Source organism: Mixophyes fleayi, chromosome 10 (assembly GCF_038048845.1).
Source record: "Mixophyes fleayi isolate aMixFle1 chromosome 10, aMixFle1.hap1, whole genome shotgun sequence".
NCBI lineage: Eukaryota > Metazoa > Chordata > Amphibia > Anura > Limnodynastidae > Mixophyes > Mixophyes fleayi.
The window spans coordinates 81,569,098-81,596,906 of NC_134411.1; the positions used below are offsets into that span (position 1 = coordinate 81,569,098).

Sequence of the window (27,809 nt, forward strand, 5' to 3'; positions counted from 1 at the left end):
CTTACACATATTGTCATTGCAAGAAATGAAAGTACCTATTTTGTGAGCTATATTAAATAAAGTCTTTTGTTGCAGTTTTGCATCAGATTTGCAGTGAAGCAACTTTGTTTAATAACCCTTCCTGAATGTCTCTTTGCCACTGATCCACCACCGTCACGTTTAAAGGTACGTATATACGTTTGTAATTTGTCATCAGTTCTGATAAAGTATTATTCTTGTTTATGTGATCGCCGCTCTGTGTGTCTTTTCATTCCCGCTGGGTAGAGAAATATTCAGGAATTTGTAACAATAAAATACTACCTGCCCCACTCACCAGAATGTTATATATTGACTTATTATAATTTTGTTAGGAAATCACTGTCCTGTCTGTCATTTCCCCCAGGGCTACATATATTTGGGTTCTGTTCTAGGCGGGAATAATGTGGGGTTTGTTTAACGTGGCAGTGTGCACAGGTCTTATATCCCACAGCCACCAATCAGATTAGAGCTGTCACTTAAGCATCATTTACAAAATGAAAGCTTCCATCTGATTGGTTGGTTGATTGGTAATAGGCAGCTAGCATACAAAAGACATTTGCCTAAGTCTTCTCTCTGCTCGGTTAGTGAAACACTGAATAACATCATTTAGCTTTTGGGACATAACATGACCCTGGTTTATATCTATAAAATACCATTGAAATATCCAATACAGGTGTCGCTTTGCCTTCAGCCGAGCTGCAGATCTGGGTGATCTGGTTCCCCTTTTAACCCTTCAGTCCTTTGTGCACTGAATGTTCCTCTGGCCCTCATAGCACAGCATGAAGTGAGAATAGAGGCATATCATGGCTTGTTAATTAACTGTCTGATGCTGACTAGCCTCCGTTTGGGAATAGCGAGTCTCAGGAGGAACGCTGCAAGGAAACAACATCTTCCAGAGTATGTACGCGTGTTTGGATAGGAGGGTAAGGTAATCGCCTTCTATTCAGTCTTTCACGCCACCTATTTGCTCTGCTCCCCCAAAGGCTTGTAATCTGATTCAGTGTATAATGAAGTAGCTGTATTGTGCAACACTGCAGCTCCCGATACAGATTGGGTAGGAGTTACTTGTGGCCTTCGTAGATACAGATAGATTTCTGATCTGCAAATTAAGGAGGGGGGTGTCCCCTTCTCTACTGAAGTGTTTTATAATTACATCATGGGAGAATATAATATAATATATAAAAGGCAAGAACTGGGGGCAGCCTTTATAGACAGCCTTATATGAAGAAGGCTGCATATTTCTTACAGGTATGTACGAATATCATTTTAAAAAATTGTCGTACGATGGTGTGTTATTGTTAGGGATGGCGGGAGCCACAGAAAACCCTTGACTGTCCGTATCCAGTCCACGACCTGACCTATCTTCCCTTCTTTTGGTCTTCCCGGTGAATGTGATGTTACACAGTCTATGTGTCAGATTAGACCAGTGTTGGCTAACCTGTGACACTCCAGGTGTTGTGAAACTACAAGTCCCAGCATGCTTTGCCAATATATAGCAGCTTATTGCTGAAAGGGTATGCTGGGACTTGTAGTTTCACAACACCTGGAGTGTCACAGGTTAGCCAACACTGGATTAGACTGTGGATGGTTGGTGAAGCCATTAACCAGTCAGCTATACAGTAAGTTAATATGCCTACTTATTTGGTCCACGCTACATGTGTGGATCAAGGGCCACCTGGTATTTTACAAGACAATTTGCAGGCGTTTCCATCAGAGTGTCATCCCATGGCCCCTATGCTCTGCCAAGGTTCTAGGGTAGCGGTACCCAGTTTTCATCTGTAATGGAGTAAATAAGGGATTGTGTTGGCAGTTCTGTGTACAGTCCGGGAGTTTGTTAATCATATCTCTGCTAGACGGGGCTACAATATGCTACTCACCTCTATCTTGTAGTTTTTGGACTGAGCCAATGGTCATGAGACCACGGCCTACCAGTTCGCTAGTTACTCGTGACATCACTGTCACTCTCCGTCTGCAATTGGCCATCTCCTTTATGGGAGACCTTTAAACTGAAGACAGTGTGAGCCAGTGTTCTGTATATGCAAAGAGCAAACACAATTCTGTCATAATGGAAATCCTTGGCGCTGATGGCCTAGTTTAAAAAAGAGTGCATATATGTCAGGCTGGGTACACACTACAGAAAATTTCTCCCGTTGTGATACGTTAACGATTTTACCAACGTCTGAAAATCCCAGATATCACCTGACAAAGGCAAACGGTAAAAAAAAGTCAGCTATCCTTAGTTAGATTAAAGTTAGTGACTAGAGCGTGGGCCTCACTTTTACAGAAATATAACAGCGTGCGGTGAGCAATTTCCGAACGATTTTGTAACATTACAAAGGAAAGACCAAACAGTACAGTGTACCTTCCTCTAAAACATATTTCTTCAGGTTTCCTTGTGCTTAAGGCAAACGTAGTGCAAAGGTAAAGATTTGTACTTTAGACTTTTTTTTTTTTTTAGAGGTCCCTAAGTCTAAGGAACGTTTATTATTAGAGAAAAAATATTATTAGAGACAAAAATGAAAACAAATATCCTGCACCCTTTCCGTAAGAGGGACAGACCTTCTGTTGTGATTTTGTACTTGATCTGCACCAGATTCACTTTAAAGTTTATTTTCTGGGAAACAAATATGTATTTTATCAGTGAACTCCTTTCCTCCCAATTAGTAAACCAATGAGCAGTTGCTGATGAGGCAGCCGATCGTCCTATTGGTTCAGAGCAGCCTGTGTACCTTCTAAATTCCTCCAATCAGGGGTTAATATCTTCTCTACCACAGGGCTCCCAGGAATTATCATATTTTTTTCTGTTTGGATTCTTATTTAATACATTTGTGCAAATAGTCCTGTATTTTAATTAGTCTTTGATGTTCTAAAGTGAATACGGGTTGCTACTGGTTACACCATATCTGTCGTCTGTACCGTGGTGCTGAATTATACTTCATATAGAACAACTCTGCGTATTTAGGCTAGAAAGCTTTAAACAAGTTATATGTTCTCAGGAAAACACGATATTCCATGTGCTGTCTATGCTGCTATGTCCTGACGTTCACTAGTTCTCTCTTCTAACTTCTCCTTTTTAATCACTTTCTTCTTCACATCGATCTCTCTACTCCCCGTCTCTTTGCTCTCTCTACACCCCCCCCCCCGCATTCATCTTTTCCTCACCTAACCCACTTTTCCTTCTCTATCCTCTTACTCCATTCCCGACTATTTTTCCCAAGGTTATCGTATAATCTTTGTGTCTGGTTCTTACTATATGGCATACAAGTGAGATAGAGAACAATATAGAGGCGGTGTGGCGTTATTGGTTGAATATAAGGGATTTACGACCACCTCTCATGCCCCATATACTGGCATTGTTTAGTTTAGTAATGTAAGTGAGGTGTTATATTTTCATTGGTCACTCAGCACGGTGGCTTAGTGGTTAGCACTTCTGCTTCACAGCTCTGGGGTCATGAGTTCGATTCCCAACCATGGCCTTACCTGTGTGGATTTTGTATGTTCTCCCCGTGTTTGCGTGGGTTTCCTCCGGGTGCTCCGGTTTCCTCCCACACTCCAAAAACATACTGGTAGGTTAATTGGCTGCTATCAAAATTGACCCTAGTCTCTCTCTCTCGGTCTGTGTGTCTATATTAGGGAATTTAGACTGTAAGCTCCAATGGGGCTGATGTGCATGAGTTCTCTGTACAGCGCTGCGGAATTAGTGGAGCTATATAAATTGATGATGATGATGTATTAATATGTTCTTACTGGTTAGTCCTTTTAATTGTTTAGCGACGGCTGGTAACCATTTTTCCTTACAGCAGGTCCCATCTATCTTATAATAATCATTTATTCCCTCTAATTTAATGTAAGAACCCTACAGCAGAGACATATTCTCTTCACTCTCTTTTGCTCTCTCCTAGTTCACGTTTAATTCCACATTAGATGTAGGGATTTTCCGCGAGTCCAGGCTTACTTGATACGACTGCTTTGATGAAATATAATTTGTGTACTGGACTACTCTAGTCCTGCAAATGGACTATATCTCTGTTGGGTCGTTGTGCTAAAGTAATGGCTAGAGTCCTGGTCAAGTGAGAGACTAACTTCAACTCTTCGTCAACCTAACGATAACAGAAGCAAACTGGGATTTTTTTTGGACTCTATTCAGGTGTGAAAATTGAATAGCGTTTTTTTTTTTTTTTCTCTTTCTCCCTCATGAAACTGAATGCATTAATAACAGGATGGATTCATCCCTGGCATGAAAGTAGAGGTCATATTGAGGAAAATGACACCGAATGTCTAAAAATGTCATCTGCTTTAAGAGATCCTGGGCACGAAGCCAACAGTAGCATTTAAGGCAGTCCTGAACGTATGTTCCAAAAATAACACGCTGGAGGACCTAGAGAATAGAAAGCTCGGAGTGACACCTTAAGCGGAGCAAGATATCATTTGCAGCCCATCTTTTCTCAATAAACATATTCATGTGGCTTTAGTTTAATCAACCAGAGGTGTTGTGGGCTTAATCGAAAATGCAGCAAAGGGAAGCACTCTAGCAGTAGTTTGCTTTTGTACGGCATTAATTGTGAGAGTGATGTAAAGCCTGACCACCTAAGATAAAGTCACTGTAGCATCTTTTTAATGCAGAATGCCTTTATCGAATATTCCCTATGCAGATCTTCACTGCAACATAGCCCTGCTGGATGCATGTCTCCATAAGCCTCTTACATTAAACAACAGAGTGCGTATGATCACGTACATCGTCCCTGCTGCCGGTGGAACCCCAGCCTCGAGACCCTGGTAGAATCACACATGCAATCTGCTGAATACTATTAAAAATATACAATAGTATTAAAAGTGTAAAAGGAACATACAACTAAACAATCTCAATTTTTGACCACCAACCAAAAACACAAATCTTCTGATTAAGTGCAACTAACTGTTCTATAAAATAGGACGCTGAATCGGTTTATGTTCTAATTCCCTAAAGTTTTTTTTAATCCCCAGCTTTTTAATTCTTCTGTATTATTTTTTCTAGAAATACTATATATCAAGTTAGGACCTAATAGGCATAAAAGGTGAAAAATATTGTAAATAACACATTTTTTAAAGTAGTTTATTAGATTATCCAGTATGAGAGATACAGAGTAGTATAGATAAAACATTGTAAAGTTTGCTATAAAAATAAATACAACTAACTATCCATCAGTACAAACAGCATCCAGCCAGCCCGAACGTTGAAGCGGTTAATTTCTAGATATATTCCAGTTGTAGTGTGTTGTATAAATGTTTTATAATTCGAGACAAGATACAATCAGTGTATTTAGGTGCTGTAAGTGTGAGATCTCTCCGTATTAAGCCGTGAATATTCATGAATTCTTGTTTCTTTTGATATATCTACTCGTCCAGGTACACTCGGGAATCCTCGACTTCGGTGATGTGAAAATCGTTGATGCCTGAAGTTCAAAAGGTACGTCTCCGTTTTACATTTTGAGCCTGCAAAAAAACCCAGAAAGCAATAAGGAGGGCACGCGGTACATGTATCTCAATAAACAGCTATTGAATGCACTAAAATGTTATACCGAGACCAGGATAGAAGACGTTCACGTACAGATAATCACTGGGGAGTAAAGAAAATTCCAGCGGCTGAAAAACTAATGCAAATCTCAAGTGAACTTAGAGCCAGCAAGATCTACCGTTTGTATAGCATTGCTGGGAAAATCACACCAAAGATGCAAGCACTATTAACCCTAAATCTGTTCCCACCAGCACTCGGCCGTTTCAAAGTCTACAAAAGAAAAACTCTCACGTTTAATGGGGAAGCAAGCACTTAGTAATAAAGATTATGTAATATTTGTATGTAAGTACCTTATTAATTAATGCTGTTTTTAATACTAATGCACTTATTTCAAATTTCAATTTAATATTGCAATCGTGGGTCTCTAAACGGCATGACCGCTAAGGATTTTAATAAGGATGCACCAAATCCCTATTTTAGGATTCTTCTGGATATGGAATCCTATTGCACGAATTTCTTCCAAATACTAAAGAGATTCCAATCTCTAATTTGTAAATTTAAATTGGGCTGGAGGGGCCGAAATGACAAAGTGCTATAGAGATTTTTTAACTATATTTTTGTGTCCTATACACTAGTGGCAGCCAAATCGTAAGGATTTCGGTGTACCTGAGTCTTTGCTAAAAACCCATTGTATATAGGGCTGACTCCCTAACTAAATCTTGAATTCGGTGGATGTTTTATTTTAAATTTGGAGTGAGGAGTTTGTGGTAAGGGGCCCTGAGTAAGAATGTAAGTTTTGAAATATTTCATCGACTTCTGTGCATTGGTGGCTGGATTTTGTATTTATTTTTGACTCCTATCAATACTCACCAAAGATGAAAGAAGTAATCTTTGTGGCCAGCCTGCAGTTTGTCCATTTTATCTAGATAAAAGAGCAAAAAAATAAAAATGAACATTAAATCGTCAACCTGAATCTGAGAGTTTTTAATTCCACCTTAATTTGTTCATAAATTATTATTTTTTTGTTAGGCGGTTATCCATGGCAGAATTATTTTTGGCAGTGTTTATTGCAGTTACTTGGGTGTCTCTAATGTCATTGATGCTGTGTGGCTCTCATGCAAGTGATTTTAATGTCATTGATATAGGGCCGCCGTTACTTAGGTGATTCTGATGATATTGCTGTATTGCTATTACTTAGTTGACATTCATGCAACGTGGCTAATATGTAAGTGACGCTGATGTCATTGATGTAGGGTGACTATTGTAAATAAAATATTTTACAAAAACATCAATGGGGACCTTACCTGTTATACCAATAAATCCTAACTTTTCACTACCATGTAGGTTTTTTATCCCTTCCAAAACAATGCAGGCTATTTATATGTTTATTGAATTTTATATTACTTTTGGCAAGATTTTACCTTTTATTATAATTATTAATATTTATTTATATAGCACCCCTAATTCTGCAGCGCTGTACAGAGAACTCATTCACATCAGTCCCTGCCCCATTGGGGCTTACAGTCTAAATTCCCTAACACACATGCAGACAGAGAGACACTAGGGTCAATTTGTTAGCAGCCAGTTAACCTACCACTATGTTTGTTGGAGGAAACCGGAGCACCCAGAGGAAACCCACGCAAACACGGGGAGAACATACAAACTCCACACAGATAAGGCCATGGTCGGCAATTGAACTCAAGACCCCAGTGCTGTAAGGCAGAAGTGCTAACCACTGAGCCACCGTGCTGCCTTCTGTCCTTAAGGCATTAATTAAGGCATACAATTAACATTGGCTGCCAGACATCATTTGCAGCATCACATTCTTAGACTGCGAGACGAACGACATATTATACGAATTGAGAAAAATGAACAGTGCTCTCATGCTCGGCACTTGTAACGTGACCTTCTCCCTACTCAGGTACTAAGTAGCCCAGGCCTATCCTGAAACAGTCGCTTGTAATAATTATGAAGTTAATGAGAGGATGCAAAACTGAAATAAAATTAAAAAAAGAAACGGAACAGGAAAAGTCATGCTGATTGTATGTAATTGCAGAAAAGCTCAACCAAGTGTATCTACTTTATAATTAAACATAAGCCCGGGCTGCTAAGGGTTAAGGGACATTTCTGGTAAGGAAACCTTTTTCCAGTCATTGTGTAGAATTACTATTGGGAGAAAAATCAAATTTCATCAGCAGACGATGACTGACAGGTGAGGGAGAGGGAGCGGTAAGCCTAGAGCCGGAGAGATTGGGGAGCGAAATGAAGGCTACAGGAATTAGCTTTTATGTTTTTCTTAAATACTCTGATCTGTTTATTTTGGAGGGTGCAGAGTCTCACTGTAGTAGTAGTATGTAACTATTATCTATAAGTACATCTATATATATATATATATATATATATATATATATATATATATATATATATAGCTCTGTACAGAAATCCACTTGCAGTAAAAACAAACCTGATAGATTAATGAATGGTGCAGCAGGGTATTGATCCACCTATAGGTGGGACTACCTGATCGTTCCACATGATTGGAACAGGAGTCACACTCAGATATAAATATTGAGATATCCATGATCCATCAGATTTCAATTAAGACCCTCATTCTCTCAGTGTGTGTGGTCATCAGTCAACCACACTAAGAGGCCAAAATAGGTACCATCACTTGGTACTTGGATATAGGTTAGGTAGTATAGGAAGCCTAAGGTAGACATTGTAAATCAAATATATATGAGCCATTGTACCTGTCTCTTTAAAGAATGGCTCACAGTAATAATCCTCCATGTGTAGGACATACTTGCCAACTTCTCCACTCTGGTAGATCTCGGAGGGGAGGTCAAGTGGCATGAACAGGGGAGGACATATCATGGCAAATTGCATGATGTTGGCCCTGCCCCGCAACACAGTAACATAAAGTAAGTAATCAAGGCCCCCATTCACTCACTAGGAACTGGAAGGGATCCAGGAGAGCCACTCGGGCAGGAATTGACCTGCGTTTTTTACCAGGTAGTAGGAACTTGTGAATTGCCTTTCAAGAAGTTTCATAATATATTGAACAGCTGGTGAGGAGAAATATTGGTGAAACATAATGGTTACTCCACTATTTGACTGGATAACAAATAACGTCATTACTTCCGGTAGTCCAGACTTTTGGGGATATATTTACTGTGCCGATTCCCGGCACTTTGAAGTTATTTTCTTCAACGGCAATCCCGGTGGGCTTCGTCTTTAATAATAGTGCCGTTTAATAAAAAATGACTTCAAAGTGCCGGGAATCGAAAGGTTGTAGGGAACAGTCATATAGTAATTATACCCCCTTGGTCTGCAAAAAAGGATGTAGCATAAGCAACAGGATATAACATAAGCAAAATGAACACTTGCTTATTTTTCCATGTATCTTCTTGCGAATGTTGGTTGGTAATTACTAGAGATGCTCACTGATCCCCATGAACTGGTTTTGGTTTTGGATCTGAATTAGCTTCGTGTTTTGGTTTTGGTTTTGGCAAAACCGCCCTCGTGTTTTTTGGTTTTGGAGTTTTTAAAGAAAATCCTAAAATATGCTAAAATCACCTAATTTTGCTCTTTTTTTGTTCCTACATTATTATTAACCTCAATAACACTAATTTCAAGTCATTTGCAGTCAATTTTGACCACCTCACAGGTCACAATATTATTTTCATACACTTTCGGACAAATACTGCAGCGACCTGGCTGGATGGTAAGCGACAGAGCAATGACACAAACACACGGCAGTTCCTAGCACATCTAGGACACACTGGCACACAGCAGTGGCAGAAAAGAAAAATGGGGGTCCGCCCTTCCTCCCATCCCTCGCTATGTTGGATCTTAAAAAGGAATTTAAGAATCGCGGGATCCGACGACATAACGATGACGTTTTGCCTTATTTTCAAATCCGAAAAAGCGCGAAGGCACCGAGCCGACTCGGATCTGCTAAGTTCGGGTATGTTCGGTTCTCGGGAAACCCAGCCTGAGCATCTCTAGTAATTACTGGCGTTCATTATGGTTTCATCTCTGTATTCAGTAACCTTATTGTATTCAGTAACTTATCTGTTTCAAAATTCTTTTTTTCCTGGGTAAATAATGGTGGATTCTCTTGTGTTGTTTGTCTTAAGCTCTTTCTCTCTGTGGTGTTTATTTTGTATTTATTTTTTTTTGCCTGCAATTATTCCTTAGAAAGATGTACTTTCCACTGTATTTTCCCTGCCAGTGTAACTGCCTGGATGTGATTTAAACCGGCTGTTCCGGTGGTTGACTACGCATTTATTAAAAGCACAAATTGAGATGAAACACTTACCAAGAGTATAAATCAGATTTATTCATACTGTTGATCAAATGGACACTTTCATCAGAACATTTATGCAAACTCATAGATTAGATATATAGAATAGAGAGAGAGAGAGAGAGAGAAGAGTTAAAATAATCCGTCTTCTGCCGGATACGAGAAGGAGGTGATGTGACAGATCGGGAGGGAGTGTTAGCGAAGTTGTAGAAATAGATTTTTTTTTATTGTGATGTTATTAGAATGTCTGATCAAAATGTTATTTCTGTGTGATTGGAGATGAAATGCTTTGATGTCTTTCGTTGCAATAAAATGGTTTAATTAACAAATAAAAGGTATGTAAACCAGTCTTAAAACTTATTGTTTTAAGACAATTCAAGGGGATCCATATGATCCATTCATAGGCAAACCGAGGGGGGGGGGGGAGGGGGGTTCCAAGTGCCTGGAAACCCCCCTCCAAGCCTGGGGCAGAACCCAAGCAACAGGATCTCTTGAGACCTTTTAGTTTGGTCAGAAGATGACCATACACACGGGCTAATAGTGGTTATCTGCAGCCATGTACCAATGAGATCTGAGCATCTTTGATTGACTTATTATTGGGTACTGTAGTTATTTTCAGGTTACATTCACTGCAATATTGGACCAATTGCCTACATCGAGCCTCATGTAGAGTCGGACACAAAGTCCATTTCAGGCGCATCCTGCACACTTCCACTGATGGGACATGCGCAGTAAGCAACAGTTCCCTGCAGTTCCGTCTGCTTTTCAGATGCAGTGTACACTGCGACAGCTTACGTCTCAGTACAAGGGAAAGGGTGGAACACGGAGTTATGTAGGCGTGACCATTAATAATTCAGATACTATTGGCGTCTACCCGCAAAAACTACCCTAGTCGGATCAAGACGCAGGCGGAACACACGTCAAACAAGACTGAAAAAGTGCGGCAGGAATTAGGTGGTACAAGTAGTTAGCTAGCTGTAGGAACTGGTCGCAGCTTGGTAAGGTATTACCAGTGGGACGCAACTGGGGTTTCATGCCACTCGTAATACCCTACCAAGCTGCGGCACACTCCCACTCCTGCTCTTTCATGTACGTTTTAGACGCACATTGCGTCCGACTCATCGTCTGCAATATCACAGCGTGATGCTAGCATTAGACAAAGCAATGATCTGATTGGTTGCTATGGCGTAGAGCAAATTTTATGTGAGGTTGCAAGTATCAGTGGTCTGCCTCGCAGACGGGGCTTGTCTGTTCTTAGCTAATAACAGCAAGGGGTGATGAAGAATGAAGTTTGCAGTGTTACTGCACTCGGTCAAATTTTGGTCACTGCCAAAAGTTTTTAAAAGGGTTCAAAGATTACCAGAAAAACAATTATTTACTTCAAGGAAAAATATGAAAGTTTTTAACATTACATTGTGACAATTTTAGAAATATTTTGGTTCATATATATTCCGTTTTTAAGTTTGTAGTGCAGACAAAATACCGGAGGGTAAATGTATCAAGGTGAGAGTTTTCCGACGGGTTTGAAAAGTGGAGATGTTGCCTATAGCAACCAATCAGATTCTAGCTGTCATTTTGTAGAATGTACTAAATAAATGATAACTAGAATCTGATTGGTTTTTCAAACTCACCGGAAAACTCTCAGCTTGATACGTTTACCCCCGAGACTGATTTATGAAAAGATGGAAAGGCTTATTGCCTACGAGAATGGGTGAATTCACTGACAGCAGGGTTTGTTTTCACTTTGCCCTATATATTAAAGGAGTTCCCGCTGACGTTAAGGATCTATAACTTATATATAATAACTATCCTATATTTTCATGTGTAGAAGCTTTTTTAAGCTTTTGTTTAGTTTTATTTTTTATAGCAGTGGAAGCTCTAACTGGGCTCCCGATTCTACGCCAGTGTCGGATCCCTGAGCACGCTCAGTAACGAGGGCTGGTGCTATCTTATCACTATGAAGAGCTTTTCCCTGGCAGCTGATGCCGTTCATAAATCACGGTGAAAAGTAACTATTGTGATAAGTGTGATTTTAATAAATAAGCCCCACATTGCTATATTTATGAAAGGGTATAATACCAGCAAATTAAGGTTACTTTCAGCCAATTGCATTCCCCCCTAAGTGTACATACACACAGTCAGTTATACATCTATCTGTGCTCCATAGCATTATATAAAATCTCCTGTGGGTATATCCCATAAGGTTTATTCAATAAATAGCACGGTGGCTAAGTGGTTAGCACTTCTGCCTCACAGCACTGGGGTCAGGAGTTCAAATCCCGACCATGTCCTTATCTGTGTACAGTTTGTATGTTCTCCCCGTTTTTGCGTGGGTTTCCTCTGGGTGCTCCGGTTTCCTCCCACACTCCATAAACATACTAGTAGGTTAATTGGCTGCTATCGAAATTGACGCTAGTCTCTATCTGTCTGTGTGTGTGTATGTTAGGGAATTTAGACTGTAAGCTCCAATGGGGCAGTGACTGATGTGAGTGAGTTCTCTGTACAGCGCTGCGGAATCAGTGGCGCTATATAAATAAATGGTGATGATGATAATATGGTACACCAAATATAAATTTATGGTAACTGCAGCAAGAGAGCAGAGCTTTGCCTACTTAATGCATATAATACTAATGAAAACGGGAGTCCAATATCATAATAACACTGGCCGTACAGGAGTCCTAGTATAATAATGTCACAAGTGTTACAACATTCAACCTTGGCAAAATTCCCAGACTAGTATAACAACCGCAATCTTAATTATTGTAAACTGGTCATACGCATTTTAGTATTCTTTGGCAAGGGACATAGGATTGCATTTGGCTGGCATCGGAAACCCTATCCTTTGAGACCGCACAACATAGACATTGAAATGCTGAAATTCCCCCTATAAATCAATGCCTGACACGCACACAAGTAAAAAAATGTAAAACCGTAAATAATACAAGAATTCATGTAAATTGCACTGGCTGTATTTCAAAATCGTCTTCAGTCTCATCCTAGTATGCTTTTAAAGGCCCTGTAAAATGGAACACCATAGATATTGCCGTAGATCAAGCTTTAGACGATCCAGCTGTTCTGTCAAATGTCGCAGCACGGGTTGGGCATGCTGGGATTAGTAGTTCTACAACAGCTGGCGGATCACAGGTGGCCTACCTTTGCATATATGAAGTAATTTCGTATTTATTCACCCCTTCAGTGCTGCACCCATCAAGGTAACCCGCTAATTGTTGTAGGCAAGCAACGTGGCTGATTTATCAAGGCTACTTGCCAATCTCGTAGACCGTGACTCTCCATCCTTCTGGGAGATCAGAACTATCCTTTAAACCAGGCCTGTCCAACCTGCGGCCCTCCAGGTGTTGTGAAACTACAAGCCCCAGCATGCTTTGCTAGTAGACAACCAGTTGATAGCTGGAAGGGCATGCTGGGACTTATAGTTTCACAACACCTGGAGGGCCGCAGGTTGGACAGGCCTGCTTTAAACCATAGATCCGGTCCAGAGGGATTGTGGGTAAAACACAGATGGACGCAAAGAACAAGCACATAACTATTATATAAGGAGGCATAGAAGGCCATTTTAGCAATTAAATAGAAAATTAACCCTTTCTACACAGCAAAACATAGATGGCATCTAAAAAAAAAAAACAAAGCGCAAAGTAAATAGTCTTCAAAATGGTAAAACTTAATTTTTCCTGTCAGAGTTTTAATTGTTTTCAAATCTTTTGATGATAGATAGATAGATAGATTCAAATAATGTTTTATTATGTACAATTGTATTCAATAAGCAACATTTTTTTTAGTTGGTCTGTTATGTAGGTATTGAGTAAGTATAAGGGATTATTTTATATGCGTGAGAAACAAAATGGTGGCCGGCGCATTGCATCACCACAGGAAAGTTGGCGCCTCTTGCTAGTCAGCTCTGTCTTCAAAGCAGTTCAGAGCATGGTCTTATGGTCTCCACCGGCGGTGAAATAGTTAAAAATAAGATGGAGAGAGATGCGACATCCATGTTCACCACCCTTGTGATCTCGCAAATGACGTCTCCTTGAGTTTGGGGCCGGCCGCGGCCCCTCAGTTAATGTCTGGTTTAGGATGATACATGTCGGCTCTGTGTTTTTTTTCTCTAACAATACAGCTCATGCACTAAGACAGGTTTATGTGAAGACATTGTCAGGTGTCGTTTTTACATTCCCCTTAACCCAAAGGTAAAATATAAAGGCATGTCTTCCTCTCACTGGCCCGTTGTCGGGAGCAGTCCCCTCCTTCCCCCCTTGTTAACTTGATAAATAATTTTACAACTGGGAATTTGCTGAATTTTATGCACGCTGTCTATTTTCCACTCGCCGCAAATACATTTCTCCACTCGGAGGGCACTAAAATCCCAAACACACGGTATTTTCCCACTTTGCATTCCACCGTATAAAATATTTATTTCATCTTCTCTCTCTAATTTAATAAAAGACAGCAAATGCTTCACAATTAGTTTTGAATGAAGAGTTTTATGGTGCACATTTTTATTCCTAAGATAATTTTAAGCTTGTTGTTTTTTGGTTTTTTTTTTGGTTTTTTTTCTATCGCTGCTTCTAAAGGTAGAACCACAAGGGCATATATTCACGGCTTGTATTATTTCTCTGTGTTTGTGCATGTTTATTTTTTTATAAGATAACACAGGTATGATAGGAATATTAACTCTATGCGGCGCTAAGTGATGGATTTCTGTATATATTCTGTGGATTAGTGGTTAGGCTAAACGATACATTAGTATATAAGTATAGGGAGGGGAGGGTAACAGTGCACAATTAGCTTACTACATATTATATTGCATCATCATCATTTATTTATATAGCGCCAGCAAATTCCGTAGCGCTTTACAATTGGGACATACACTACTGTGCACAAAGGATTATGAGATTTTAATTCAAATGTTTTGATAGTTAAGAAATAGATTTTCCTGCATTCAGACCTAACCCCATACTTGTAAATAGCTCAATGTCAAATTCCTACATTAACTCTTTAACGGACAGAGGGGTATTGCCCTCGACCGTTGCAGTGTCTTCTACCACGACCACTTTAACTCCTTGATGACCAAGACTTTTGTCCTCCATGCCCAGGTGGAATTCTTTTTCCAAGTCTAATTTTCTTGTATGGCTAAAACAAATTGTATATATTGTCTGTAGGTTCTTTGTTGTTGTTTTATGACTGATAGGACGTCCTCTTGGTAGCATACTGGAATAAATGTATTTTTATTTGGTCAATTTTGTAGGGGGAAATACATCTTTTCAATATTCTATTAATATATGTACTTTATTCTAGGCCTAATGGAGTCATTGTTGCTGTTAATAATAATAATAATTATAATAATAATAATAATAATTGTGTTAATAATAATAATAAACAATAATAATATTTTTTGTTAGTATTAATAATAATAATAAAATTATTATTGTTATTTTTATTATTAATACTAACAAAAAATATTATTATTATTTTATTATTATTAATATTAATAATAATAATAACAAAAAATATTATTATTTTTTATTATTATACATTTTTAGCTTTTTATTAATATTAATTTACTATATGTATATTACTATTTTTCCAGTGATTGGATTGATATGCTTCCCTTTTACCATAACTAAGAAATTCACTTTAGACTGTATACAATATAAACTAACAGATATTATATTCAATCCACTTTATACGTTCTTGTATATACTTTCCGACTTTTTGATGTTCCCTTCCGGCAGATCCTGGAGGGGAGATAGGGGTTGTGGTCGGAGGGGGGTGGGGCTTGTTGAATTGCATAGTTTTTGGCCGGCACCCTCATGATGTAATGATGCAAACGCCTCATTTTACCGTGAAGAGCGAGGACAAAATGATGCAATTCCCTGAGAATCGCATCACGATGGCACTAATCCTTCCCACTTCACTAGGAAGTGGGCAGATACTGGAGGATGCTCTCCTCACCCGGGGGACCTACCCAGAATTCGGGAGTCTTCTGGACATTCCGTGAGAGTTGGCATCCATGGTAGTAGTGTTAGTGAGCATGTCCTCTACCCCGGGCTTTCTGCTGGTGGATGTCCTAGTGACGTCAGCACAGTGACTACATACGTCTGGACATGGAAGTGTCTAGCGTGCTCTCGTTTCAAGCACATATCTCTCACGGCTTTGACGGCTATGTACCACGGTCCACAGCATTGCTGTATATCTACGCCATGCGGCTGTAAGGCTTCTTATAATCCCCTCCATTCATCCCTTGTTATAAGGTTAAAGGAGGGGGGGGGGGGGTATAATCTTGTTGAGGGTTTGTCCAAAAATTGGCAGTCATTGTAAAATAAATTATCTGTGTTAAAAAATAGCTCTAACAATACAATTCAACAGAAACAGTGCGATGATTCATCAAAAGAGGAGGGCGGAGACATAACCGTTCCATGCGCCAGGCACTGGCTTAGATTGCCTTGTGATAGAGCAAGTCTGTATAGCTATATGCAAGTCATATTTGGCTACTCTACCGGAATTTCCGGGAGGCTCCCGAATTTCGGGGAGTGCTCCCGGAAGAGGAGGCAAACCTTCCGGGCCCTGTAAAATGCCGAAATTCATGGCATTGAATAGCGGGGGCGGGGCTTAATTGCGTCATTTAGCCTGCCCTGCTATTCAATACCTTGAATTTCTGTATTTTATGGTAGGGGCGGGGCTATAGTGACGTAATGATGTCGTCACACCCCCTCCTACCCTCTGTCACATGATCTGTACTCCGATCTTCTAGAGTACAGATTTATAAAGTAAGCAAGTATGATGTAAGTGTATTTTGTATCCACTGCTGTACATTGCTTTAAAGAATTCATGTTTAACTAAAGTCACAGGTGATCAGGGTCTGCGTACTCGTCTTTATCAGGATATACAGATATGTTTTTTAAGCTGTACAAACGACAACAGTGTATTTTCTTCTGTATCTTCATAAAGTCATACATTTTGCTGCCTTTCTCATAATGCTCCTGAACCTGGCAGTGAGATACTATTCTGGAGAGGTCATTTTCGGAGTGAGTTACTGGGCTAAGTACAGGAAAGGCAGCAGAGTGGGAACAGGATAGGAAAACCAACACTGAGGTTAAGGAAGCGGCATTGAAAAATATAGCCACTTACTGTGTTTACAAGCTATGCTACCCTGATCCCATCTGACCCACGGTATCACCTTCCCCAGGGGTGAGAAATGGTTGTGACTCCATATCTGTGAAACCATCCATCCTCTCTGCTGCGACCTTACTCCTGACCCCAGACACAGAATTAACCTCCTCAGACTTTAAGGGGCCAGGAGGTCCTGATCTGTGGTAGCAATTTACTCTCACAGCATGTAATAAGTAACAACGTTATAAATGTAACTGGGTGTACGACTCTGATCTTTCAAAGGGTGAAGGTGGTTTCTCATTTATATCATACTTGCCAACCTTTTTAAACTTCTATCTGGGAGATCCCAGGCAGGGGGGCGTGGCTGGAGGGCGAGAGGGGCGATGCGCGGTGAATCGCGTAATTTTGATCCCGCCCCTCGCGGCAAAATGCCATTTTTTTGGTCGCAGGGTGGGGCCAAAATGACGCGATTCACCACGAATCGCGTCATTTTGACAGCAGGATGCCGATTGCGGGATATTAGCCTGCTCTCCAGGGAGTCTGGGAGACCTACCTGAATTTCGGGAGTCTCCCGGACATTCCAGGAGAGTTGGCAAGTATGATTTATAGAGCACTCGTCACTTCCACACAGCAGAGGCAGCCATTTTCTGGGCTGTACCAATATACACCACAGAGCAAGCGATACGGATGCTCCCACTCATCTTAATATATGCAGAGAGAGAAAAAAAAAAAGCATGCCCATATGATTTACTGAATATTTTGTGAAAATGAATAATTGCTATTTAATGAATCTATTCTTTAATTAATATGTCCTTAATCCTCTTGACTTTCATGCTGAAATGCAATCACTTTATAGAATAGGTTGTCAGAATTCTTATCAACTTCCAGTGTATTTTCCAGTTTTCTTCAGCAGTAAATGCAGCTTGTTGTAGAGATTGTGTCTTTTATAAAAAAAAAAATGCATAATATGAAATAGTGACCAGAATAATTAATGTGACAAAAAATGTATGTAATTGTATATTGATGTCGTTGATGCAAGGGTAGAAATCACTGCAGTGGACAAAGTGAAAATTTAGAACATACTTGTGAACATTGAGTATTTGTCCTCCAGGAGGGGGGTGTGGTGGGAGTGCCGGAGGGGGCGGGGCACTGCAAAATGCAGAATTTTGACCCCCCGGGACAAAAGCGACATTATTTCATGGGGGTCAGGGCCAAAATGACACGATTCACCGCATTGAGGCCCCCATCTTGCGACTTCACATGTTGGAAGGATGCTGGAGAATTGCCTGCTCTCCCAGGAGTCTGGGAGACCTACCTGGAATTCGGGAGTCTCCTGGACATTCCGGGAGAGTGGACAAGTATGATTTTGAAGTGGCGGTATGAAATCTGTAATGGGAATGTAAGTGAATGGAATTTAATACTGTTACAAGGAAGGCAGTAGGAGAAGTGGCGGTATGGCATACCACCGTATACACACCCACTTCCACTACTGGGAATACCCTTAAATGAATGAATGACCAGTGTTACGAGACAGGGCCTATTTTAGTACAAGAGGTAGCATTTGCCTTCTGAAAAGTACACAGCTCAAAATCATCTTTGCTGGTGCTCGTAGATTTTCACAGGGTCACCCAGATTTCTGCCCGGGCACACGGGTTTCAAGGGCAAGATGGTGACATATGCAGGAGTTGGGCAGAATGAGGACGTTTCTTACACATTGTAAATTAAGTCCTTTGTCGTGTAATGAGTTTTAAATGGTTAAAATTAATTTGTATGAAATCCACACTGCAGTTCTGCTTTGGAAATGTCCTACAAATAGTTCTCAGAATCCCCTCTAGTTGCCAATGTGCAAGGTTGTTATACAGTTAGATGCAAACATGTTCCATTTTTTAGTGACTATCTACTTGAAAAGACGTTAATACAACCTCTACAGGCCACAAAATTAAACATGACATCTTTCTGCACATTTTAATGCACAGTTACTATTTATTTGCTCACTGTAACAGATTAAACAAAAATGAAAACAGTTAATGTGGCAAGCAAAAAGATTATTTCTTAATATTTTTAGTTTAGCAACATCTTTACCAAATTAAATTAGGGACACTTAAAAGTCAAGACAAGATTTGGAAGACCCAGAAAAATCTTTGTAGGGGCTGCTTGTTATATATGCAAAGAAAAAACTCACCTATTACTGCAAAAGACCTGGATAAAGGTTTAGCTGCCACCAGAGTAATGGTCCATGGCAGTGGCGGATCCAGGGGGGGGAGGGGGCGATCGGGGCGATCGCCCCCCCCAGCAGACACTTGCTGCCGACGGCTGCACAGTATGTGCAGGTCCGTCCAGCCGTGACAGGCATGGACAGTGTGCTGCCCGGCTGCTCTGACAAACGTCGGCAGCCTAAGATGTTAGAAAGGGGCGGGGCCTAAATCGCCCCCCCTCCTAAATCGCCCCGGGTATTGTAGATTTCTAGATCCGCCCCTGGTCCATGGGGCCGCAGTATAGGAGCGCTTACACAAAGTCATCTGCATGGAAGAGTGGTCCGAAAGAAACCTGTCTACGACCATTAACCAAGGGGTGGAATTATTATTCTTTGGCATTATGTGGGAAATATTGTGCAGGTGGAAGGAGGAATGGATTCAACGAGGGTCAGAGCAGTGCATAGCCTGGCCCTATGATCAATGGGGGTCTCCAATCTGCACTATTGATAGGGGGATGCCCCCCTCGCTTATGGGCCTTGTAGCTGCCGCCCCCTCCTGCACATCCTATTGGTACGGCCCTGGATTCAACTAAATATCATAAGATTATAGAATAGAATATGGCAGAGTCAGTGAAGAACTTGAAGCTGAAAAGAAGCTGGAAATTCCAGCAAGAAAAGGGTCCAAAACATACATCAAAATAATCCATGAAGAACTTACAGGATCAAAGATTTTTCTGTCTGGTTGTAAAAACTTGGATATAATTGAAAATTTTAAACATTTGGGGCTAGATTTACTAAGCTGCGGGTTTGAAAAAGTGGGGATGTTGCCTATAGCAACCAATCAAATTCTATCTGTCATTTCGTAGAAGGTACTAAATAAATGAAAGATAGAATCTGATTGGTTGCTATAGGCAACATCCCCACTTTTTCAAACCCGCAGCTTAGTAAATCTAGCCCTTGGTGCAGGCAGGAAGACCTCGGAATATTTCTGGGGTAGAAAAGTGGGGGAAAAATCCTGAAGCCAAAATAGAAAAAACCCTTAGCTGGCTACGAGGAACGTCTGGAAACTGGGATTTCCGATACAGGACGTGTCAGTAAGTACTGACTGACAGGTCTCCCTTCTGCATATGTCACAGTCATTGTTTTAATTTTAATATGTTAAGTTCAGCAAATAAATTTGGAAATGTGCAGAAATCTTGTTTAAGATGGTGCCCTGCAGAGTTTGGATTAACGTCTTTTAATAAAGAGAGTCAGTAAAACGAGATCCCTGACCAGGCCTGCACAATCTTGTACACATATCCTCAGTGATGAAAAATGAACAACATTTATTATTTTATTTATTATTAGGATACATACATATTGTTTTTGTCACTAAACACTTGGCACTTGATGGACGGAAGGTAAACATATCTCCAAAAAGTGTTTTTATTTTCTCAATGATCCTGCCAATAACACATGCCACAGCCCGTAGACAAGAGGCCATCTGTGGCTCTTCAGTCTGACAGCAGATGCTGGGACTCATAATTCCACAACAACTGAAGAGCAAGATGTTAGCTAATCCTGCCATATACAGTGGTTAAAATTGGCTGATATGGGGCAAAAGTCTCAAATGTCAAAGCATTGCATGTCAGTTATGTTTCCTTTGGCATCATTGACTATGACCCTGTGACGGTGGTATGCCACACTGCCACTTCTCCTACTGCCTTCATTGTAAAACTATCAAATTCCATTCTCTTACATTTTCAATACTGGCAATATATATATATTTATTTCTACATACATTCACACTAATTTGCGATCTATTTTTAGATCATTTTCTATTATTTGAGTGATTTCCTATTTGCACCATCACCATTTCTTGCGTTACACTGTGCTCTGTTGACGGAAGCAGTCATCCAGTTAGTGTAATATTTTCCTATCTCTTGTCATCATCAGAAATATCCTAATAACCAGCAAAACACTAAATGAATGAAGAATGAATGCCTATGTAGAGAAACACCCCTGAAATCATCAGGATTATATAACACAACAGCTCCATGACCAAAGTTACACACAGTCAAACCATGCAAACTAATGAGCCAGCAAACATATGATAATTATTGCAATAGAAATATGGGGCCTGATTCATTAAGCATCTTAACTTGAGAAACTTCTTATTTCAGTCTCCTGGACAAAAACATGTTGCAATGCAAGGGGTGCAAATTAGTATTCTGTTTTGCACATAAGTTAAATACTGCCTGTTTTTACATGTAGCACACAAATATCAACTTTAAATTTCAGTGTACAAATAAGCTATCAAGTATTTGTGTGCTACATGAAAAAACAGTCAGTATTTAACTTATGTGCAAAACAAAATACTAATTTGCACCCCTTGCATTGTAACATGGTTTTGTCCAGGAGACTGAAATAAGAAGTTTCTCAAGTTAAGATCCTTAATGAATCAGGCCCTTGGAGAATAATACACACCGGCTTTGCTGAAACTTCCCTGCAGGGAACTCCAGCCCTGCAGAAGCATCTAGGGCTCTAATGCTGTTCCCTGCATATCTCTAACTACCATGACCTCTAAGAAGATCAGAGTTTACTGCTCACTGATTGGTCCAACAATACCATGTGATCTTTGCATGGGCTTCTGGGAGTTGTAGTTGTGATTCTTATATATCATTGTGCACAGAGACTTGAGCAAGACTAAGTTTACCAGAAAGTTAGAAACCTGGGGGTAAACGTATGAAGCTGAGAGTTTTCTGGTGGGTTTGAAAAGTGGAGATGTTGCCTATAGCAACCAATTAGATTCTAGCTGCCATTTTGTAGAATGTACTAAATAAATGATAGCTAGAATCTGATTGGTTTTTTCAAACCCGCCGGAACCCTGGTTTGGCAGATCCGATAGTTTTCCCTCATTTTCAGATCCGAGGAGCATGGAATTCTGTAAAGCCGGAATTTGTAGAACTAACTTAAATGCAATCTGTAGATATTGTACAGTTCTGCTGTATATGTTGGCATTAGGACAACATACCTTCCAACTGTCCCAGTTTAAACTAGACAGTCTCCATTTGGGGGCTCTGTCCCACCATCCGAATCGGGACTGCTTAGTTTCTATTGGTTCCGAAATATTGTATGTTTAAATCCATTCACTGCAGTGAACGGTTACCGCATACGCGCAGCAATATCATACGCTTAAGAGAGGGATATTTAATCCCATGACCCTCTCTGTGGTTTAGCCTCAATGTTGGGAGGTGTGTGGTGAACCATATTGTATAGTTTTTCTAACTTGCTTAGTTCAGGGGAGAAAAATACAGCTACTTGTATTGTCCTTGAGTATACATTTACGGTACAGAATGGTCGGATCACCTCTGTGGCATCGCTCAGAATGTTTTTTCATAATCCAATCCCATTTATTACTCTCCTCACCTGACGCTGAACTCTTTCCATTTTCATTATGTCTTTTTCAATAACCAAACGCCAAAATTGCATCCAAGGTGATCTGCATTAGGGACCGTGCCAATATCATGCCATTATTGAATACCTGCTTAATATTGCTCAATCTATTTATCAGTATGCATTAAAAACCTTCTTATAGCACAGCCGATTCAGTGCTGGATTTCCATCCTTACTACCACCAGGGAAGGAATTAGACATTGACATATCTAGTCACACCTTTACGCAGCCAGGGCAGGTAAAATGGATGAAGTTACAATAAATGCAAAGTAGTTAGTGCGTATTTAATATGAGCGGTGTGAGACTAGATGCGGCATCCAATCAGGGAAAGGCGCAAGCCATAGCAATGCCCTAGTGCCCCCCCCCCCCAACTTACACGGGCAGCGGAGACAGCATCCTCTGCTCCTCAGACTAGGAGTACGGCGCTTGGTTGTGACATCATAGCCAAGTCACACTCTCACCTTAACACTGACATGCGGGAGCAGCAGCCTACAAGTTTACATAGTAATTCTGAAAAGACGTTGGCTGCTTCTCCTTTATATCAGCCGGGCTCCATGTGGGGCACTGGATGAGTGAGATGAGGTCTTTCAGTAATTTTGGTGCCCTCTAACCATTGGCGCCCTAGGCAATCGCCTAGGGTTGCTCCAGCCCTGCCTCCAATCATTAAGGCCTTTGTGAACAGTGCCTCAATCTCTGTATGATATAGAAGCTCTTGGAGCCCCATGGAAATAGAAACCACAAGACTACCTGCACCGGTACGAGTTAGCGTCTGACAACCCAGGGGCCTGCAGACGTTCCTCGGTACTGACATGCTTCTAAGCAGGCACTGCATATTGAGAATGACGATCATTTACAATTGTTATATTTAGTTAAAAAATAAAGAGGATTGTTTATATAATAATACTGAGATATAAATGAAAGTCTGCCTACATTTTGTAGGTTCTTGTGCTGTCACACTGCCATATTCCATGTGTAGTCATCCACCCTTATTATAATCTGGCTTCACAAAACCTTTTTACCCAAACGTAACTGGCCAAGTACTTTGTTCACCTCACAGTAATGTCTCCAATGAAGCTAGCAGGAAATGACACGTTTTGCAATCGTTCTATTGAAAGCCGTTTTATATTGACAGTAAATATTTCTTCTTCAGGATAAAGTCTGTTTGTGTTTTTTTTATTTTTTATATAAACAGGAGAGCAGAGATTTTTGTATATGAAGAATTAATATACATGTGTTATATTTGTCTTTGTGAAATAGAAACTACATTATTTATGTGTGTGGAAGATGTATCTCAGCTGAGTGTAGTCAGACTTGGTTCAGAGAACATTATGGGCCCTGAAATGCAAAGAAATACCCAGAATATTTTTCAATTTTCTTTTTAAATTAATGCACGGAGAAAACATGTAGGAAAGAGATATAAAGTATTGTACATTTAAAGTACACCATCATTGCCACTCTCCCGGAATGTCCGGGAGACTCCCGAATTCCGGGTAGGTCTCCAGGAATTCCCGGGAGATCAGGCAATACGCCCACTTCCTAGTGATGTAGGCAGGATGGGATCGTCATTTTGGCTACACCTCCATGACACAATGTTGATTTTGTCATGGGGCAGAGCCAAAATGACGTTATTGACCAGGCTCTGCCCCCTACCGCCCTCTTACCACACAGCCTTCCCCCCTCCGGGTTCTCCCGGAGCTCAAAAATTGAAAGTTGGCAAGTATGAAGTATAACGAACGTTGTGTGGATTGAACTAATATTCAGCCTATCAATTCACTAAGAATCAGTCATTGGATCCTAGTCAGGAGCTGCACTACCACTAGCAAACCTATTTTGTTGCCTTGGGTGCCAGGGTGTAGGAGGGGCCTAAAACAATGAATGAGTGACATATTGACTCTCATTCAGTGTCTTGAGTGATGGCTGTTGACATGCTGCTCTCCATGATTGTAATTGCCTGGGGGTGTGGCTTGGCCATGATGTCACAGTCCTGTACCCCACACCCAACACGAGAAGATCCCGCCCCCACTCCACATTAGCTAAAGCAATTATTGGGTATTGGGGTAATGACATCCCCCCAAAAGTGTAAACTACTTAACCTTTTTACTGTCATTACAAATCTGCCTCTGTTGTGCGCTGGGATACAGCGCTACATCTCTCATAGAGGCCTAGAGAGGCAAAGTTACGAGGTGTCATAATCCATGGGGGACAAAGGAAATTGTTGTTTCTTGTTTAAATAATTTGTATACATTTTTGTCAGTTGGTCTTTGCCAGCTAGTAAATTACAATCTGCATTTACGAGCAGTGTCTTATAGCCAGGCCCGGCGCTCCCATTAGGTAAGGTTAGGCACTTGCCTAGGGCGCCGGGCTCTGGAGGGCGCCACAGAATGAAAATGACTTTAAAACTGTGTGGCGACCGCTGAACTTCCACGGCCGCCGCACAGCATTCAGATACATCCACGGAGAGGGGGGAAGAGGCCTCTCTGCTCTGTCTCCTCCCCTCCACTCACTGACTGTCGGGCCGTGACATCATCATCACGGCCTGACAGTGTCAATGAGCTGAGGGGAGCAGACGGAGCAGAGAGGCGGCGGTGTTGAAGCAAGGCAAGGAAAGACGTGGGGAGGGGGGAGGAGGGAGGCGATTTTCAAAGTGTTCCTGCGGTGCGGGGGGGGGGGGGTCGCCGATTTTTGCGGGGGGGAGCCGATTTTGACAAAGTGCCTAGGGCGCCATGGACCCTAGCACCGGCCCTGCTTATAGCGGCCAGTGACAGTCCCAATATATAAAGAGGTGTCCCTGGAAATGTATGTAATGTCCCTTTTTTTCAATATTAACCAAATGCACGATACAATTTCTCTTATTTTTTGTATTAGATGCAATTCTAACCAACTAATCATATTTGCTGGGCTTGTCGAGATAAACCATATTTGTTTATGCATATCCTTTCTGTCGTGTTATAAATGTAAGTAATATGTACTGACGAGGGAGCTTCTTACTATACTACACAGCAGGAGCAGGTACACGTGGTCACTTTTTGTTCTATTTGAAGAAATAGAATTCTCAGCAACTCAATGGAATTTTATTGTGAGCAGAAAATATTGAAGCCGTACGCTAACATTACCTACTCAAAGTTATTTTATGGGCTAAGCTAATGACAACCAAGTACCTCTGACCTCAGTGAAATTCCTCGTTCCTATGATGACTATTGGCTCAGCCCACAAAATCACTGTCTCTATTTGAAAAATAGAATGTCTGTTATTCACACCCTACAAAATATTGTACATCATGGGTTGGATTCATTAATGAAAGTAAAGCAAAAAAAAAAGAGTAACTTTGAACCTTGGCAAAACCATGTTGCAATGCAAGTAAGTTTATTATTTTGCACATAAGTTAAATATTGCCTGTTTTTTCATGTAGGATGCAAATACTTGCTTCACATTTTAAATTTACCTCCCCTCCAATACAACATGGTTTTGCCAAGGTTCAAAGTTACTCATTTTATTTGCTTTCATTTTCTTAATGAATCAGGTCCCCTATGTCCAAACCATTATTCATGATTTTATTTCTTTTCTGACTTACAGCCAGCAATGATTGGGTCTCGATGCTGCATGTCACTGACCCTCCACAGTTTTTGCTTTCCGAAACTGAAGTGCTCTTTTTCATTTGCAGGTGTAGTAAAGTCGGGCAGCTTCAGTGAGAGCTCCCCCACTCTGCTCCTCCCGTGACTTCAGCGCTTCTTCATTTTAGACTTTGCCACAGAGGACTGCCGTTACTCTACCTTCCAACGGACTTGCAGAATCATCAACCTACTCATTGTAAATACCACTGACTCCGGCGGGACTTTTGGCTTCAACGGTTGCATGCTTTTCTTAGGATCTTTGTAACGCTTTCCGATGATGACCACTCTATGTATGAATTGCTTCCGGTCCATCATTACTCTTGATATGCAACGGGTTCTGTGAACGAACCACTTGTCCATCACCTTTCGGGCCAATGACTATGGATTGTTGTCTCCAGACTGGATAGAACTGTTCTACATTGTTCCAAACGTCCTCAGGTGACATAAGTTTTGCATAACTTAAACCCAAGCTTCCGACTGTAGGACATTTCCATCTATACACACTAACCCTCAGGATCTAACATTTCTGTGCACTGCTGGTGTTTTCTTCAGTCTACAGTCAGCAAACTGTCCCAGGATCTCGGTAACCCTACCCAAGGCACAGAACGGAAACGTTACCGACCACGTCCTATTTACTCATCTTTTATACTTTTAAAATGGAGCGAAAGAGGGATGTTGGATGAACGATGGTAAAATGTTATAATGACTACACTCAACAAACAAGCAATGAAACATTATTTGTATATACTTCTGTACAAATTCTGATTGTATATAGATGTAAACATAAAAACCCTTCCCTGCTGGGGGAGAATGAAAGTCTAATGAAGACCCCCCCTCCTCCCCAGGGCACGAAAAAGGGGGCCGAGCATGGTGCAAACGTCTGTGCTGGTCATAACGTATCCGTCCATGATGTTAGGAGAAATTCTTATACAGTTTAATGTATAGAACTTAGCTCTCACCAGCATTTCATTTACGTCTATCAAACATACACAGAATATACAACGATATAGTTTAGTATAGTTTCTTTAACAGACACTATATACACCATGTACATTAGATACAACGGGTCATATATACGGTTTGTGCTACCCTAGTCTATGGCCAAAAACTATAACCCTGCATGCTTATTCCACACTAGCCATGTTTTTGACTGGATTAACGCGTGATTTGGTAGACCGGCAAAATAAAATAATTTCCTTGCTACTCCTTGAGCACAACACCCTGAGGTGACCATAGGATTTTATGCTTACTTGCCAACTCTCCCGGAATGTCCGGGAGACTCCCGAAATTCGGGTCGGTCTCACGGACTCCCCGGAGAGCTGGCAAATCTCCGGAATCTCGCAATTGCGAGGCTAAAATAATGCGATTCGCGGGGAATCGCCACAATTTGACCCCCCAGCCCCCCCCCCCCCCCCGCGACAGAACTGCATATTTGTCACGGGGGCGGGGCCAAAATGATGCGATTCACCGCCCCTTCCCGCCCTCTAGACACGCCCCTCTCCCGGATACAACTTGCCAAAAGTAGGCAAGTATGATTTTATAGGAGATTCTGCCTTGTGGGTGCGACATATTCAGTCTCTTATGCAAGTCTCTCATTAGATGCCCTGCGTAGCGTAGAATTTACAA

General features: G+C 40.9%; 1 long non-coding RNA gene across 1 annotated transcript; it reads left to right on the forward strand.

The window, feature by feature from the left end:
- Positions 1 to 86: 86 nt before the first annotated feature.
- Positions 87 to 27,592, forward strand: LOC142104366 (uncharacterized). Its single transcript, XR_012679561.1, has 3 exons — positions 87 to 165; positions 5,404 to 5,464; positions 26,234 to 27,592. It is a non-coding gene; the product is annotated as an uncharacterized LOC142104366 (long non-coding RNA).
- Positions 27,593 to 27,809: the final 217 nt, after the last annotated feature.